This window comes from Chelonoidis abingdonii, chromosome 3, assembly GCF_003597395.2.
Source record: "Chelonoidis abingdonii isolate Lonesome George chromosome 3, CheloAbing_2.0, whole genome shotgun sequence".
Lineage (NCBI taxonomy): Eukaryota > Metazoa > Chordata > Testudines > Testudinidae > Chelonoidis > Chelonoidis abingdonii.
Window position 1 is genome coordinate 100886316 of NC_133771.1, and position 18551 is coordinate 100904866.

An 18551-nucleotide genomic window follows, 5' to 3' on the forward strand; every position below is an offset into this window, starting at 1 on the left:
TCTGAACAAGAAGAGTTCTCATCAGGCTTGTAGCTGTTTCCATCGCTTCACACTAACTCAACAGACACTGTAAGCTTCAGAGTGATGTTTGGGGTGATTGTGTGCGATAGTTGTGTTGTTGATTTGTGTCTGGGGAGCCAGTTATTGTGTGTGCTGTGAGATTTGCAGTGAATTGTGCAGGTGCCAGTTGGTCACATGAGTACTCCACCAACTTGGCAGTTTCCCTCATATAGCCAATGAACTTGTTGCATGCAAATTAGCTGTAGAGTAAGGGTAGTGATTGGCTGAATTACCTCTGATATCACAACGCTCTAGGACTCTTAGTATGACATAGACACATGCTTACTGTCACTGTACACCGCATGGATGTAATTCGTAAAATCAAAATGGCTGAGAGCTTAAAAATTGGATGGTAATAGACTGTGAAATCCAGTGATGAATCAACCTGGTGATACTCTGAACAAAGAGAGCTCTCAGCCATGCTCGTAGCTGCTTTCATCACTTCACACTAACTCTACAGACATTCTAGGCTTCCGAGTGACACACAGAGTGACATTTTCAGAATCCTGTGTTGGTTGTTATCAGTTACCAATGGTTTGTTTCAAGTTACTCATAGAAATGGACAAACTTTTTGCTACTATTAATATTTTTAGGGCTGGATTGTTTCATAAGGCCTCAGGCAACAATAAAAGATGGGGTGTTCCTGCCCCACGCAGGAGTATGACAGGGAAGGATTGATGACTCAGGGCACTACAATTTCCTTCCTGCATCCTCTTTGCTGTGGGAGGTAGTGGTCAGGGCTAGCCTATGGAAGCAGTAGATTGTACTTTCCCCCACCCCATACTAGCTTAGCTTTGCTGGGCAGTGTACTGAAGGCAATGGAGCTAAGGCTCCATCCATTCCCCATCCACACCCTATCCATCTTCTCTGGGGTCAGCAAACAGCAAGAGCACAGCATTCATTTATTCTTTTTACCAGCAATTCGCAAACTGGGGTCCACGCACCCCTGGGGGTCCACAAGGGCACTCCACGGGATCTGAGAATCAACTGCACACCACGGAATACCTGTGGAGTGGGGGTGGGTCCTGGGGCTGAGCACTTCTCTTTCAGCTAGTGTCTGCACTGCTGCAAGAGGAGCAGGATCGTCCCACCCAAGCCTGCATGCAAAATTCACATTGTGTTTTCAGACACATTGGCTGGCTCTTCCCATGTTTTCCCTCTGCTGCTGATTTTCACAGGTCCAGGCAGTCCACGAGTCATGGCCGGGGCCACCGGCCCTGCTGATCAACTCCACACTCAGCACCAGGACCTGCCCCCCACTCCACAGCTGTTCCACAGTGTGAAGTTGATTAGCGGGGCCAGTGGCCTGAGGCATGATTCGCGGACCGCCTGGAACTATGAAAATCAGCAGCCGAGGAAAGCACAGGAGAAGCCAGAGCAAAGCAGCCTCTGCCAACCGGCTGGTGCGTCTGGAAGGTCGGTGTGAATTCTACAGGCAGCCCTGCTGGCTCGGGCGGGACGATCCTGCCCCTCTCGCAGCAGTGCTGATGCTAGCTCCAAGAGAGGTGCTCAGCCCTTGGACCCGCCTCCACTCCACAGCTGTTCTGCAGCATGCAGTTGACTTGCATCCAGAGACATAAATAGGTTCTTACTTCCTCTGAATGCTGCTACGCAGTTGCACAGCTCGAGAGACAATCTAGCTAACCTTCAGTAACTAAGGGTCATAATCAGTTTTTTGGTTTTGGGGGGTTTTTTGCAAGGAGGAGTAGGGGAATTGTTTTGTTTTGTTTTTTGCTGCCAAAGCTTGAGCAAACAACACAGGACTGAACATTAATGCTGAAACTGTAAATAACATTTTTCTCTGGGTGATGATGATATTGTGCATGTATATGGTATTTTGGCAGCATCTTCATATTGGTCAAGACATTTCATTTTGAAAAATGTCTGCTGTTCATGTGTAGTAAGTACTTTAAAAGAAACTCCTCACATATTTTACTGTCAATTCTTACTTTGTGCTTTATGGGACTTGTGCCAAACCATATTTGCAAAATATTGTATGCCACAAAAAGTCCTTTAAGGTAATAAATCTATTTTTGCAAAGTGCATAAAGTTGTTTCTTTTGAGCAAGTAATGGACCATAGTCTGCCCTGCTTTACACCCAGTGTTCAACCCCTTTGAAATTGGTGTGGCTGGATGAAGTATAAATTACAACAGCATCTTTCCCAGTGGGATTTGTGTGCGTGTGTATGTCTGAAGGCAAAATGGAGACCTTTGCTCTTTTAAAAGTTTTTAAATCCACGGCTACACCTAACCCCTGTAACAGTAGCCATGATTCTCTGTCATCTCCGCTTTTATATACCTCCATAAAGGAGAAGGATTATTTTTTAAAGAAAATCTTTAATAAAACCAAGGAAATTCACACAAAAAGCCAACTAGGTTAAAATAACATTAAGGACTGGATTATGGTGACACAAGCCAGGAAACTGAGACTTAAGGCTAAAAGTCTATACTTACTTTTCTACTGGAAAAGGGGAAATGAAGCTTTTCACCTTAATCTCCAGGCCACTTCTGCCTCTTCACTCTGACCTCCCCCTCTTCCACAAAAAAAGTTTTGTTCCTTCGTGAGTGACACCTGAAATATACAAGAGCTCCACAGGCTAAATTCATTCAGCAAGCTACACAGTAGAAAGCAGGGGGAAAGAAAGTTCTAGAAAAGAAAAGAGAAAACAAGCAAAACTGGGTTCACTGTTAAGAAAAAATGAAAACCACATTTAAGTAACACAGGAAGCTATTTTGCAATGCATATGTTGTTACATCTATTATATTAAAGGCCACAGATAGATCTAGTAGTATCAGCACTGATGTTGGTCATTCCTCCATGGTCATAAGCAGATCATTAGCTAGTTCAGCAAGTGCTGTTTCCATGCTGAATCTAAGTCTGTATTCTGACTGTTAGGGATTTAGAGCATTGGCAAAGGACAAGTGATGATGAGTTTGTTTGCCACAATTGTCTCTGTGACTTGGCTCAGGAAGGTGAGATTAGAGACAGGGTGTTAGTCAGCTAAATTGCTAGTATCTCTCATAGGCATTTGCCTGTGGTGAGTAGGCAGATTCAGATAAAGCACATGGAAAGATTCTTTTGTTTCATTTGTCTATTGTGTCCTTTGGTCTGTCAAGATGGGTTGTAATTCTGCTTCTGCTTTCTCCTCACTGAAGTAGACTGAGAGGTCTTCACGGGAGAAGGTGCTAGGTTCTGAGACAGAATGCAAACCAACTGGGATAATTAGGTGAATTGAACCATAAATAGTTCTTCCAGCCTTGATTTAGCAGGCTACAGCTGCCCACATTAGCCTAGATGGACCACTGTCTAATCCAACATGGCAATTTCTATGCTGTTGTGTCCCAGGTAGGACACTCTAACACTTCTATCCTCACCTAAACCTTCTGAGGGTTTATTTTGGTATTTTCTACCCGTTCCAAGCCATGATTTCCAAATTCATCCAATCTGCAATATACTTGATCCTTTGCCCAGCAACTGATCCTGCTTCCCAACTGATCCCTTTCCTTTCTCTCCCTCATCTGTGTTTTCTGTCTTGTAATCCATTTTCCAAGACACAAGCATCCTCCAGTTTAATAAGGTGCTTCTTTTCCCTGCCCATGTTGAGATCCTTCTTTGATTTTGACCTTTGAATGAAAATCCCACTGCATGAGAGTCAACTGGTGCACTAGTTTGCTGCGATCACTGTCATGAGACAGATGATGATACCAAGTACTGCTGTGATTTCCAGAGGTGCAAAATGCATTATGGGACACAATGGAAAAAGAACTGAGAAAATACTGTGTATTATCCAGAAAGATTTGCTTACAGTTTTTTCATAAATGTGCTTTTGGCCATACTCATGACCTTTCAGTGGTTGCTTTCTGCAAAGGTACATGAGATTGGCTTTTACTGGCAGGAAACCAAATGTCAAAGTTGCATGCACAAATATTTGTGGAAAATGAATTTTAAGTTTTCATACATGAGTACCTGTATTTCTGCCAGAACTGCTGAGAATGTGGAAAAACTATACCATGTGATTTATCTGACTAATCACAACTAAACAATACACTTGGCCTTGCTAATATTGAATGCTATCAAAGGACATTTCATCATCAATCTGCCAAGATTTAAATAGTCACCAAAAATTGTCTAATAATTATGAATAAGGACTATATCATGGGAAACAGTGTTTATTATGCAAGAAAATATGCACGCTAAATGTATCAAATATATGTATTTGTTGTGGAACATTAATTAATGTATTATTATTATTTATTTGTATTACTGTAGTGGCTGGGAGCCCCAGTCATGGACCAGGAACCCGTTGTGCTCGGTTCTGTAAAAACACAGGAAAAAAAAGGACAGTCCTTGCTCCAACAAGCTTACAATCTAAGTATAAACTAATAGACAGCAGCAGATGCACTCAGACAGATGGGTTCAATTATTTCTAACTGCAGTTTAGTGACCATCAACTCAGGGCAGCCTGGAAGCACGGCATGACTGTGCTGAGAATTGCTTTTGACTAAGCAGAAGAGAGAGCGCTCCTTGGAAGCAGGTTAGCCCAGTGGGTCTGATAGGTAACACTTTGCTACGGAAAACCAAGTGGGTGCTTTGTGATTCTTCAATGCACCCCAGAAATGGGGAGGAAGAAATCTCCTTGGGCAGGGAGTGATCTCTAGGTGAAGAATGGAAGAGACAAAGGAATAAGCGGGGGGAAGAGAAGGCTTTGGACAGGAGTAGTTTTAATGAAGACGGGATTATATTGAAATAAATTGATGGAGCTAGATAGATGGAAAATGTTGCTATTCTCCACTTCGTATATCTGAATCTAAAGGTTTATGTTTGGTTTGAATAGCCAGGAAGGCCAAGATTCAGGACAGTTCTGTTGTTTTATTAAACTAGTTCATCCATCCCTAATTAGTGTGTGTGTGTCCAACATATTTCCAGACCAAATCTGATAAATATGCAGTTGGCTCCCATAGATATAGTTGGAGTCCTATCAGGCTTTCATTAGATTTCCAAAAACACTACTCAGCTAAAATTCCCAAAGCCATTCATCAAGGTTAGAGTAGCTGTTACTTTAGCTGAAGACAATGTAACATAATACCAACAGGCTTAAAATATTAAGTGATAAATTCCCCTTCCTTACACTCACTCACACGCCACAGAGTCACACACATCAATGGAACACAAAGGGCTGCTTAATAAACTAAGCTGCTCATTTAGTATTTCTCTTGAAGAAAAAGTTGTGTAGCTGATCTCTGATCACTTTCTTTTGTTTATAAACCTGGCTTTCATTAGCATTCAATTAAACTGTTCCAAGCAGAACTGACAGAAAAATCACATGAAGTTTGTAACAAAAGACAAACAAAACAGGAAATAAAAAGAATTATATTGTGTATTGAAAATACAGCTCTCTTGGAGTTAATGGCAAATTCTCTGACATCATTGGGGCCAGGAATTCATCCTTATTGTTTAGTAACCAAAGGGAGCACTGATGAGGGGCCCGATGCAAAATACATTAAGGTCAACACGAGTCCCCCCAGTCATTTGATCCTATCAGTCTTAGTTTGCATGTACAAATGGAGTGTTGGGCCTGCATTGTGAGGGCCTCACTTGTGGAACAGGATGTTGAAATTTTGGCCCTTAAGGTCAGAATATCCCAGGTTGCACTGATTACACATAATCTTTTTTCTTATTAATGCAAAATAAAGAAACACACAAATACGTTTTAAGGGGAGGTTTGCTGTTTGAGAAGTTAGCTCTATAAAATGGGTATATTGGAATTTCTGGCTGGGTCTTTCTGTAGGCTTAGCAAGAGCACCTGGCTAGTAATGAACCCTTCTGCTAGTATCTAGGCCAGTGTTGCCTAAACTGTGAGGCTGGGCTCCCTGGCAATACCATAGCTTCTTTCAGGAGAGTCACAGGCAGCCCAACAAAAATTGACAGGAGAGGGAATGAAATAGTAGATTCTGTTCTCCTTAAGTCTTGACAAAACAGTATTATGTATTAGTGCTATTGTATTTGTTATTGTAATGGACATCCTGCAGTAGAGGAACACCTGCTTAGTCCAAAGTGGAAGCAACCCATGAGTAGGGCTCCGTGTCTGTCACAACAGTTGTGGAAGTCGCAGATTCTGTGACTTTCCGTGACCTCCATGACTTCTGCAGGAACCAGTGTGGCTAACTCCAGGGCTGCCCAAGCAGCTGGCTCTAGGTCCAGCTGCTCAGGTGGTCCCCAGAACAGCCACACCAGTCGCTGCTGGGTGGCCCCGGGGATAGGCACACTAGCCGCTGCTCCGGAGGCCCTGGCAGTGTCCCCAGGCAGCCAGCCAGAGCAGCCACAGTCCGCGGCCTGAGCAGCTGGTGCTGCTGACCACGGGTGCCCCCCTTCAGCAGCAGTCCCCCGCCACGTCCCTCCAGCGACCACTCCCACGATTTAATCACAGGCATTTTTAGTAAAAGTCATAGACAGGTCATGGGCCACGAATTTTTGTTCATTGCTCTTGACCTGTCTATGACTTTTACTAAAAATACTCATGACTAAAACTTAGCCTTACCCATAAAGAATGGGAAATTAAATAGGTTGGCTGTCCCTGTCCATTCCACATGTTAAAAATGAAAGGCCTGATCCAAAGTCTGTTAAAATCAATGGAAGGCTTTTCATTGATGTTAGTGTGTTCTGGGTCAGGCCCATAATTCTCAAATAACTGCTCCTCATCTAAAAAAAGAACAGTCCAGGAGCTCTGGCCATGTTTGGTACTGACTGCTCAGCAAGGTTACTTTTTTACATACAGCGTTTTACCTAAAGGTACATGGGAAGGTGTGATAGTCCAATCAAAGATCATGTTAAACCTCTCCCACTGTCCCCCAGACATATCTAGGCTAGTGACATTTAAAACAAGGACCAAAATGCTCAAAGCTGAGACATCACGGTAATACATTTCTGTGGTGCGACAGTAATGAAGTGCATTCTGTGTGAAAGAAACCAGTGTGGCTATGGTTAATGACCTTGCTGCATGATTAGTCACCAGGCTTCTGAAGCTTCAAAATTAACGTGAAGCTAATTACTGTATCCTTGTGTTTACATTGTGTATATGCCACTGGGTCATAGCTTTGGCCTCTTGCAAGTCCAAGCTACTATAATTGAGGAATCTGTCTTGTGAAGAGTTTGATTGTTTATTTTCTGTTTGTTTCTGCCAAGAAAGCCCTTTGTTTCCTTTCCTGGCTGGGGTTTTGACTCTTTAACTTTAACACATTTCTATCCTTCATTAGTAGCATTGCTGAGACTAAGGGTCCAGTTCTGTGTCCCTTTTACAGCAGCTCAGAGATTGCAAAACCAGTTTAAATGGCCTCCTGTGGTTTTCTCAAGCAGAGAGCTAGTGTAGACTGCATTATGTCACTCCCACTCATAGCCCCAGGCACATACAAAGTTAGGCGGGGAAGGACTGGCCTGAGTACTTTGCGTTCTGGCTATTCTAGACTGCAGAGCACCCTACAGATGGCTGAGTGGAGCTGGTGTAAGTTAGAGCAGTGACTTGCACTGCTGTAGCTTACAACCAGAGCTGCACTGGTTCCTGGACCAGCCCAGAATCTCAGAGGTGCAAAGCTAGCACAAAATCACCTGTGACGTGCCAAACCTGAAAGGTGCAGTATGGAATCTGACCCTTAAAGCCAGGGGTTGAATGCTCAGAAGGAGTTAAACACCTAAATCCTAATTTAGGGGTTTTAGTGCCCATTTTGGTTCCACTTAGATGCACAAAACTCTTGCCTAACCCTGGTAGGTGCCCAAACGGTCAAAATTTTCAGGGTAAAAGTTTCCTCTGTGCCTAAATTTCTGCCTCTAGGTATGCACACTGCTGCTTCACTATAAGAGTGTCTGCACTGCAATAAAACATCCATGGCTGGCCCAAGACCTTCCCCACTCATGAGGTCCCAGAGTCCAGCAGCCAAAATCGGAAGGTGACCATCTTTTCAAAAGGCAAAAGCAGGACACATGCAGGACCCCACCCACTCTGAGGCCCCATCCCCTGGTCCACCTCTTCCCCCTGAGGACCCACCCCCTGGCCAGGCCAGAAGCCAGAGCTGGACCATGGTAAGAACTGACCAGGGAGCCTGGGCTGCTGTAGGGAGCCCTGGAACCTTCACTTGCCCTGGACGGTGGCCAGGGTGCTCAAAAGCAGTCCCCGTCCCATGTCCCTGCCCCTTGTGGTGTGCCACCCAGGGCAAGTGGCGTGTCCAGGGCTCCCCACAGCAGTCCAGGGTCCCTGGGCAGCTCTTATTACTTCTTGGCCAGGGGGCAGGACCTCAGGGGGAAGAGGAAGAGCCAGGGTGCAGCCTCGGGTAAGGAAGAGAAGCAGGGGGTTGGGGACTTGGGAGAAGAGCAGAAGCAGGGACTGTGCCTCAGGGAAAGAGAAGGGTCAGGGGGCTGGGCCTCATGGCAAGGGGGAGGGCTAAGGCCCACCTCAACCAGCCCCTTTTACCAAGAAGAGGCTGGGGCCACCCTTGAGCCTCAGGCAGGTGCAGAGTGGGGCCACAGGGAATCAGGGACAAATGATTTCCAGGAGTCATTCAGCCTAGATCAGGACTCGAATTCTGCATTTTCAGATGGTCCCACTCATTTCTGGATGGATGATCACCCTAGCCCAAATGTTTATATTGCAATTTTATAGCCCTGTAGCTTGGTCCCCACAAGCCGAAATCAGCTGACACGGGCCATCCAGGGGTCTTTTATTGCATGTAGACATACTCAAAATGTCTGGACACCTATGTCCCACCTAAGGCCCAGAGCAATTCAGGCAGACAGGCATTCAAACATTTAAGACACATACATGGCCCAACCCAGCAGCCACCTATAGGATCAGGTTCCATTCAGAACTCAGCTGGCGGAGAAGGAGCAACAGCATGCCTTATAAGTTTTAGCCCACTGGTTACAGGAGTTGCCTGGGAAATAGGAAATCCAAGTTCAATTCCTCCGCTTAGGCAAAGAGGGAGAAAGGATTTGAACCCAGGTCTCCCGCCACTGACCTATGGGATTTTCTGACATCTGTCCTGTTGAAGCTGTTCCACTATGGCTTAAATACTTAAATAATCATTGGGCCAGAGAAAGAGAGCAAGCAAAAGACAGAATGACTTGGTAGCCTGGTGGGCCCTCTACTCTAATTGTTGTTTAGTTTTATTATTTAGCCACAGTAGAACAGCTTTAGCAAGAGAGATTAAGGAGGCCCGGTAGCAGAATATCCCATAGCTCTGTAATTAGAGCCTGCACCTGTGAGGTAAGAGACACCTGTTCAAATCCTTTCTCCCCCTCTATCTGAGCGGTAACTGAACCTGAGTGCCCAACATCCTATGCAACTGCTCTAAAAGTTATAAGGTGCCTATCACCACGAACCTGTGAATTGCTATGAAGAGATAGATACCAGCCTGCAGTCTGAAGTTAGTTGCCCATCTCCAAGAGAGAGAAGGGCCTTAATATATAGCCTCCTTGTGGGTATCTCCCATTGGCTAGCTTAGGCGGCTTCTCACGTAACATGCTGGTGTCTGAGAATCACAGTCTCATAGTATATGGATCCTAGTTACCAAACTTAAACTTTATGGATTGCAGGGTAGTTCCTGTGATTTTCCAGGTGCCCAAAAGTTAGGTACTACGTCACAACACCAAACTCCTTTTTGTCATTCAGCCCCAGGTTTTTAAAAGCATTTAGGTACCTGAAGATGCAGATAGATGCCTAGTAGGATTTTCAAAATTGCAACTAGGTGCTATCTGAATCTTTATGCACCTAAAAATCTAACCCTTAGAGCCCAATAAAGATTAAAACTATTTCTTATAACAACTAGACCTTTATGCTATCCCTTATTTTCTTATGTGAGCGTTAATTCCGCATTATGCCTAATAACTCCAAGAGGAAAGGAGACACAGGCCAGGGTTGGGCAACTATATTATACATAAAGGCCCACGCTATCAAAGACCGTTTGCATGTGCAGCTGAGCTATTCTGTATGCACAAGATAACACATGCTATGCACCTAGGCAAGCTGAAAATGGCTGCTTGGCTGGCCGTTGCCTCTGTGCCTCTTTTGGAGACACTCACCTCTTCCAATTCCTCTCCTTTGCCTTCTTCCTCTCTTCCCTGTTCTGGCAGGACAGAGAGCAGTTGCCGGGGTCACTCAGCTGCCCTTAGCTCTTCTGGAACATGCTCTAAATTGTGCTGGACTCACTGCGAGTAAACAACCTTGATACTTGGTTAACGAGGACATAAACCATTTTGAAACTTAAAAACATGAAGTGTGTGGTCAGCTGCTCCTGTGAAGGGAACAATTCAGAGAAAGCAGTTAGTGTTTGCATGTTGAAATGCTGACTGCACTCTAGCCACCCTCCCCACATCGCTAAGCCTAGTAAATGAACTTATTAAACTGTTTTTCTTACCATTAATGAGTCTTTATTGTACCCCCTTATGTTCCCTGAGGACTTTGTCCTAGATGCCTCATCTCCACAAGAGAAAACAGAGGGTGAAAAATACAACAACCTGCTGTACCACAAGCCCCTACCCCTCTGCCCCCCCTAAGTTCCCTTCACCTTGTCTGCCATCCCATAATCACCAACACTGCTGAACTCCTCCTCCCTGCCACAAAAATAGAAAGGGACAACTTGCCAATTTACCCACTCTCCACTCACTAGCAGAGCACTGCAGAAGGTCAATAGTTCCTGGGTAGCACTGCCACATAGAGGTGATGAAGGGAACTGGCTAAGCTGGCAGGAAGGTTAACTAGCACATCCTTTCTCCAGACCTGGGCCCTTCCCCATTTTGATCTTTGGGTCTTGGAAAGAAGCATGAGAGAGAGAAAATAAATTCATTAGTACATCTAACAAACAGGGTCAAAGAATGAAAAACATTTGGAAAATGTTGGCCACAGAGTAAAAGAGGCAGTGGATGTTTTCAAGTTTAATGGTGACGCATACAGCACTGTTTAATCAGAGTTAAATCCTGGTCCATGGAATACTTCCATGTATAGCAATGCTATTATGGCATTGTAAATCAGGGAAAGCTATAGTACTCACTCACTGTTGTATAATTTGCCATATTTGTGATGGGCCTGATCCAAAGCTCATAGAAGTCAGTGGGATTTGGATGAGGCTCTACAGGGTTATTTTCAAAATTCCTTTATTATAAAATGAAAACAAAGAAAGACTTTCCAGCTGCTGTTCCTACTCATCCTGCTGAATCATTGTCTATTCATCCCCACCCAGGCAGTTTCTCCTACCTCTTCACCCTCAGCTCTCTGCATCTCTGGTCCTGTATCTTCTCAATGAACTTCCCCAGCTACATCACCAGGACTTCCATCTGCTTTGCTCAAGCCAGCACCCCATCCCTCACTTCCAAGCACCTTCCCCACAGCTTTAGCTACCATTTTTATTACAAAGCTCTAAGAGGAGCTTCAGAATGCTCCCCATTAGGTGTCAACATCAAAAAATATTACTATAGATTCATAGGTCTTCAGCCAGAAGGAAACATTATGGTCATTTAGTCTGTCTTGCTTCATAGCACAGGCTATCAATGTCATGCAGTCAGGGGCGGCTCTAGGCATTTTGCCACCCCAAGCACGGCAGGCAGGCTGTCTTTGGCGGCTTGCCCGCAGAGGGTCCGCCAAAGCTGCGGGACCAGCAGACTATATACAGGCAAGCCGCTGAAGGCAACCTGCCTGCCACCTTCACAGTGACCAGCAGACCGCCCCCAGCAGCTTGCCGCCCCAAGGACGCACTTGGTGTGCTGGGGCCTGAAGCCGCCCCTGCATGCAGTGATTCCTGAAGCTTGCCAAACAACTTGTGATTGAGTTTGAGCATACCTTTTAGAAAGACATCCACTCTTGATATAAAGATGCCAAACAATGGAGAATTCACTACATACCTTGGTATTTAACCTACTGAAAGTCACAGCTGAGTAGCAGTTTAAATTTGGCTTGTGTGGGGGTGTGTGTGTGAGAGAGAAAGAGAAGTTTAGCACAGTTCATTTGACAATCAGGAATTTTATATTACACGCTTATAGTTCCTTAGAATTTAATAGAGAGTGAAAAATATTTCTATAGATTTGTTAAGCCAACCTATGGAATTATATACAACAGTAGGGGCATAGTAGATGCTATAGACTGATTTCTATAAATATTGTATATATATATGTCAATATCAGTATAGATAAATAGATGTGTGTGTATAATATGCATACACACACATTCCTATGAAATACTATAAGCAATTATAATAATTTCGGCAAAGTTCTATTAAATTTCCATAGAACTCTACTGTTTTCATCCCTAGTAAATTCTATAGGACTTCTGCATTAGGGCATGCTTGATCCACAAATAAACGTAGAGCCTGATCCTCTGCCCATTAAGGTCAATATCAAAACTCCTGTTCTCCCAGTGCAGCCAAACTTGCTCTTGGGCCAGACAGCCCTGAATCAGAGACCTACAACCAGCTCCCTGTATCCCACCCCCTCATTCCACTTTGTCCATGCAAATAGAGAAGCAAGTTATATCTGGCTCAGTTTTCTATAGCTCTTCAGAAGCCCAGGATCGCTATGGTAGGATGCATGCAGGATTTGGCTGTGTGCCTATATTTCACAAAAAGTTTCAATGAGGCTGGTGGGCCAGATCCCCAGATGGTATAAATTGGTGTAGCTCCATGGTCAGTCTACAGTAGCTGAGGGTCTGACCCACTGCGTTTGCATATTAATATATGTTAAGGCCAAGAAGAATTTAATTACTTTTTAAATTAATTGCAACAAATATTATTAATGTTTAATTCTCAGTATTTTTTTTTTAGTTTGTTCACATAATTTTTTGCACTAGCGGGAACTTAATAAAAAACAACCCTAAGAACTAATTATTGATTAAAAATTCAGTGACAGCAGAAATCATGATTCATAGTATATTCCAAAAAATCAGTGTTAATAATCATACCATTAGTTCCTTGCAATAGAGAATGATGGCAAAATTATGAGCCAGTTGTCTACAAATGAAACATACAATCCCATGATTTTAATTCCCCCTCTCTGTAGATTTTAATTATTAACTATAGAAGGTTTTTTGTCCCATTGGTTTTTTGGGTAAAGAGTGAAATCAGCCATTAGTGACATTTCAGCCAATATCTATGGCAAACAGTAGCCCCAGTAGGAAGATTTACAACTACATTCATGTCTCTACTTTGTTCTTAAGCTTGTATTTACTTTTACCTATTTGCTTTCTAAAATTCTCACCCCCCATTTGTCATCTGAAGAACTTGGTTTAAGAGGAAAACAGGCTTCAGACATGAAATACAGCTACATTCCTGAAACATGAGATGCACAACCTTTAATTCATGCAACCTTTCATTTACAGTTATGTTCAAGGGATGGCATAGTGTCATTATGGACAATGCCTCTCCTTGTTATTAGCCTACATAAAGGTCTAAAACATTTAAACATTTGAAGGAATACCCTCCCAGGCTTCATTTTCTTTCCCTTTCCCTTCCCCCATTTCCCATCACCCTTTCGGGCTGCTCTTGTTCTAAGTGCATAATCTAAATGCTGTGCACTGCAAACTGCACTTATTGTTGGCTTCAGGCTTAGAAGGAACCTTCTGAACACTTTTTATACAAACTCTAATGAGGTCAGATTTGGAAAAATCTCAGCTGCTGGACTTGGATCCCATGCAATAGTGACCATTTATAATTAATATTAATGAATGGCAGATGTTTATTGCCTAAGTAGAAATGTGGATTGCTACACCAGAAGGATTTAGTTTAAACCCAGAGGAACTGACTTTATTTCTTCAACAGTTTGGTGGGTGGGTGCATGGGGAGTATGCCAATGGGTAATCCAGCCACTGCTACCTTCAAGCATGAGCAAGCAGTGACTGTCAGGAAAAGAGCACCATGAGTTTCCTACTCCACTTAATAATGATACTTGTCTTCTTGTGGGGCCTGATACAACATTAATTGAAGTCAGTGAGAGTCTTTTCACTGACTTCAATGGGCTTTGAATCACACCCAGTCGTCTGTAGATCTCAAAGCACTTTACGAAGGTAGGGAAGTATTAATGTCTCTCTGTTAGAGATGGGGAACCAAGGCAGAGATGTGACGTGGATACTGTATTTTAACATGGTTCACACATGGCCAAGGCCATACTCCCTAATGTATTACATATTTTTGTTACTTTCTAATGGTCTTAAACCAAAACTAAAACCATCAAGCATAAGACTCAGCAAAACCTGACATTGGCTCAGATAGTAGACCCCAGCCCCGCAAGGTGCACTGTGTCAGTGGAGTCCCCCTGTGCCTCTATGGCTTTCCATTGACTTAAATGGGCCTTCACATGAGTACAGGGGCCCACTTATATGAAGCACTTTGCAGGGTGCCTACATTTTCTCACTGAAAATCACTCTCATCCCATTGGGTTTAACTGAACCCTTCACCCTTTCAAGATAGATACAGTCCATTTATTGAGTGTATGGGGGGGTTCTCTAGAAAGACACCTAGGAAATGAAAGTCCTAGGTAAAATTTCAAAAGTGTGTAAGTGTCATAGGAGCCTAAGTTCCATTTTCCAAAGTCACTTAGGTACTTTGGGCTAGACTTTTGAAGGTATTTAGGTGCCTAACTCCCACTGATTGTGGTTTCTAACTGACTTAGGAGCTTCTGAAAATGTTATTCTCTGTCTGCTCTGCCTGTACATTAAAGACTCCCATAGCACTTGCTGAAGTGTATGGAATTCTTGGCCAAAATGTCCCATTCCTCTTACTATCATGAAGTGTGCTGTGCATTAGATGGTTGGTGTATTCCTACCCAAGGGTGCCTACATATCAGAAGGGCTGTAGGCATACAGCTTACAAAGCACTATGGGGTGAAATCTACATGAAAAATATTATCATTCATTATTATCAGCCACTGGTGACTAAAGGAGTTAGACTGGTGAATAAAGGAATAATGTAAGTGTAGTGCCTGCCCCTAGCAAAAGCAGCTGTGTGACAGGGCATTATTGGTGGCACTCTGGTCACTAAGGTTGCTGCAGCACTGGGAAGAATGGAGGCATAACTGAAGCCAATTAATCAATTACTGTTGGGGAAATGCTAACACTTGGGTTCAGTACACTGGGTAGCAGACAGAGGCACCCTGCATAGGCATTGACTTCACCTCTGCCTGGTGGGTGCTCGAACCCTCCCCGGTCCTGCCCACACCCCTGCCCGACCCCCATTCCACCCCTTCCCCAAAGTCCCCGCCCCACCCCGGTCCCGCCACCTTCCTGCCCCCATTCCACTCCCTTCTCCAAGTCCCTGCCCCTGCCCTGCCTCTTCTCCACCTCCTCCCCTGAGCGCTCTGTGTCCCCGCTCCACCCCCTCTCTCCTGGAAAGTTCTAAGCACCACCAACTAGCTGTTAGGCGGGGGGGGGGGAAGTGCTGGGAGGGAGGGGAAGGAGTGGGGATACGGCACGCTTGGTGGGGAGGAGGAGGCGAGGAGGGAGGAGCTTGGCTGTCAGTGAGTGAAGAACATCCACTAATTTTTCCAGCCCTGGAGCACCCACAAAGTCGGTCCCTATGGCACCCTGTGAGATGCAGGAGCTCATATGGGAGCATTAACCCTCTCAGCTTAGAGAAGGAGACTTGAGGGATGACCTGCACGAAGGGCAGGGATCTGCACACAATGGACAAGATGTTGCGCTGGCTAATGGAGCAACAAAAAGAGATACAGAAAACCTAGCAGGTAGAGAGGCAAGCGCTTCTGGGTTGACAGGTAGAACAGCAGCAAACATTACAAGAGTTCACCAAAGAATAAGCCCAGGTACAGCAACAGCCCAGGGACTGGAAATCGAGTGGTGAGCCTAGGATTATGTAAGATGGCCCCAGAAGATGACCCCGATGCCTTTTTAGTAACTTTTGAGTGGGTGGCTATTACCACCAGATGGGATAAAGTGTGTGGGAACTTTGGCTAGCCCCTTATCTGGCCAGCAAGGCTCAGGGGTCCTATGTGGCCCTGAGTGAGCACCAGGCCAAAAATTATGATAATTGAAGGCTGCTATTTTACATAGGGTGGGCCTGTCAGCAGAGAAATACCACCAAAAATTCAAGGTGGCAAGAAGGAACTGCAGGATATATCCCTGGGTCTTTGCACAGAAATCGTCAGACTAGGCTACTTTATGGTTACAGCCAGATAGCTAGGACATTGAGGCCCTAGTGGACTCCATTATTCTAGAGTTTACAGAGAGCCTCCCTGAGACTACATGGCTCTGGGTCTGGAGACATCCATCAGAACCATTAGGGGGAGCAATAAAATTAACAGAGGAATATGTGGAGGCAGATTTCCCATGGAAAGAGCTCTGTACCCCTATGCTCAAGAACAGGGGGAAAGAAGGTTGAAGAACCTCATGTAATAAAGCTTGGGAAGGGGATTCATAGGATGAACAAAGCTGCCCCAATTGCCCACGCAGTAGCTTGCTACCAGTGTGGGGACAAAGGGCACATAAAGAGATACTGCCCCTGCATGGACTGAGGGTTTGCAGAGTTCTGTGAGTGGACAGATGTAAAAGAGGCAACCCGGGATTAGGACAATTCCTGTCAAAGTTGCCTGAAGAATGACAAGGGATATTGTGGATTCAGTGGAAGCATGTTCCCTTGTACAAAGCATCCTGGTTAAACTTCAGTGGCCACAGGAGAGAGCGATGATGATGATTTATTGTATGCAAAGGAAAAGAGCACTTACGTCCCCTGGCTGTCATCCTCTTGCAAGTAGAAAGAAAATTTAAGTGGCAGAGAGTAGGCATAGTAAATTTGCTGCCTTCCTCAGTAATTCTAGGAACTGACTGGACTCCCATCCCCCGTATGAGAAAAGGAGACCTCATGGGTGAAGGACCCCAATAAATGGATCCACATAAAAAACTCATGAGTGTAGACCCTCCAGGTAGTCCTCCAGGTGAAATGTGTGATAACTGTAAATATATGGCAACAAGCTCAGAAAGATGCGACACATTGGAAAATTCGTGGAGAGGAGAAAAATGTAAGGAGGAGGCTGTGGTGAGGCAGGGAATGCTAGATCAGGGACACTTAGAGGAAAAGGAAGGCAGCCGCTTGGCCGACTCCCAGGAAAACAAGCCCTGGACAAGGCATAGGATCAAAAACAAGCCAAAGAGAGAGAGGGGTCCTGACAAAGAAGCCTTGGTGGGCAAACCTACCCCAACAGTCCTGAACAAGGGGCAAGATAAGTCAGGGAAAGAGAGGATCCCTAGACTGTGGCTCTAGAGGGACAATTTACAAGGGTAGAGATAAGCCAGAGGAAAGACCTGTGGGATATGATTGGTGTGATGACCAATGGGCCAAGATGGAGACGTGGAGAAACCTCCACCCTCTAGCTGTACCTTTTTCAGGTGGAATCCAGGAGCCCCTCACCAATGGTCAATAGAATGCCAGCCCCAAAGGGCAGGAGAACCCCCCGTAGAATCCAAGCTCCGTGAAGAGGGCAGGGTTCTGGCAGCAAAGAAGACCTCTTTCAGAGGCAAGAAAAGACCACAGGTGAAATAAAGGGAGAAGGAGGTGTGTGACAGGGCATTATTAGTAGTGCCCTGAGTTCCTGAGCAGTAGCTGAGGTTGCTGAAGCACTGGGAAAAGTGCAGGCTTTATTGAAGCCAATTAATCAATTGCTGTTGGGAATTACTGACCCTTGAGTGACGATTGCTAAACTATTGGGGCAGTTAGCCCAGTATTGGAAGGATATAAGTGGGAGGAATGGGAAGCAGTGGAGAAGCTCAGCGTGTGAGCTTGGGCTGAGTAGTGAAGGCTGTGGGGATACCTCCTTTTGTGGTAAGCTTTGTAAGGAAAGAGTAAATGCACAGGTGGTGAAAGGGTAACAATGGGGTGTGTATTTGTGCCTCTGAGGCCACACAAACTGACCAGGCAGTGCAGTACACTGGGTAGTAACAGAGATACCAGGTAACAGGCTAATACACTCACATTTGGGGAAATTGTCAGTGGTTTCTCTTTTTTACTAGGCCTAAGGCCCATTCTATAGTGGGATGGGAAACAAATTACCCATATGTAGCCCAGTCTATAGATTACATATATATTATATTGATTACTTAAGAATTACCAGGGTTGACAGGTTCTTGTCCAAAGACCAGGCCCAGTATTATTCAAATTATTATATAGTTAAGAAAACCGATGTGCACAGTTGCAAAACTCACACTATAGAAACTCCTCTGTATTTACAAATAGTTTATTAATAAGTTTAGCACACAAACACCCCAACTCAGCTAGGTAGATAGAGATACTACAGAATGTACATCTGCACATCCATATACCCACACTATTCCTTGCAGAACAATCTGATATGCTAGCCATCATCATCCTCATCACCATCACCTTCACCCCATCACCAGTGACCATCATTCTGACCCCTTCCTTCCAAAGAATACATCTCCTCCTCCTACTGCCCCAAGGCTGGAATGCAACTTTTATAACATAGATATGTTGACACCACTGTGTTTGATGCATAT

General features: G+C 44.6%; 1 protein-coding gene across 1 annotated transcript in view; it reads left to right on the forward strand.

Moving 5' to 3' along the window:
- Positions 1–18551, forward strand: part of RSPO3 (R-spondin 3) — a 93034-nt gene that overhangs the window by 53147 nt on the left and 21336 nt on the right. The gene's annotated exons all lie outside the window — the stretch shown is intronic.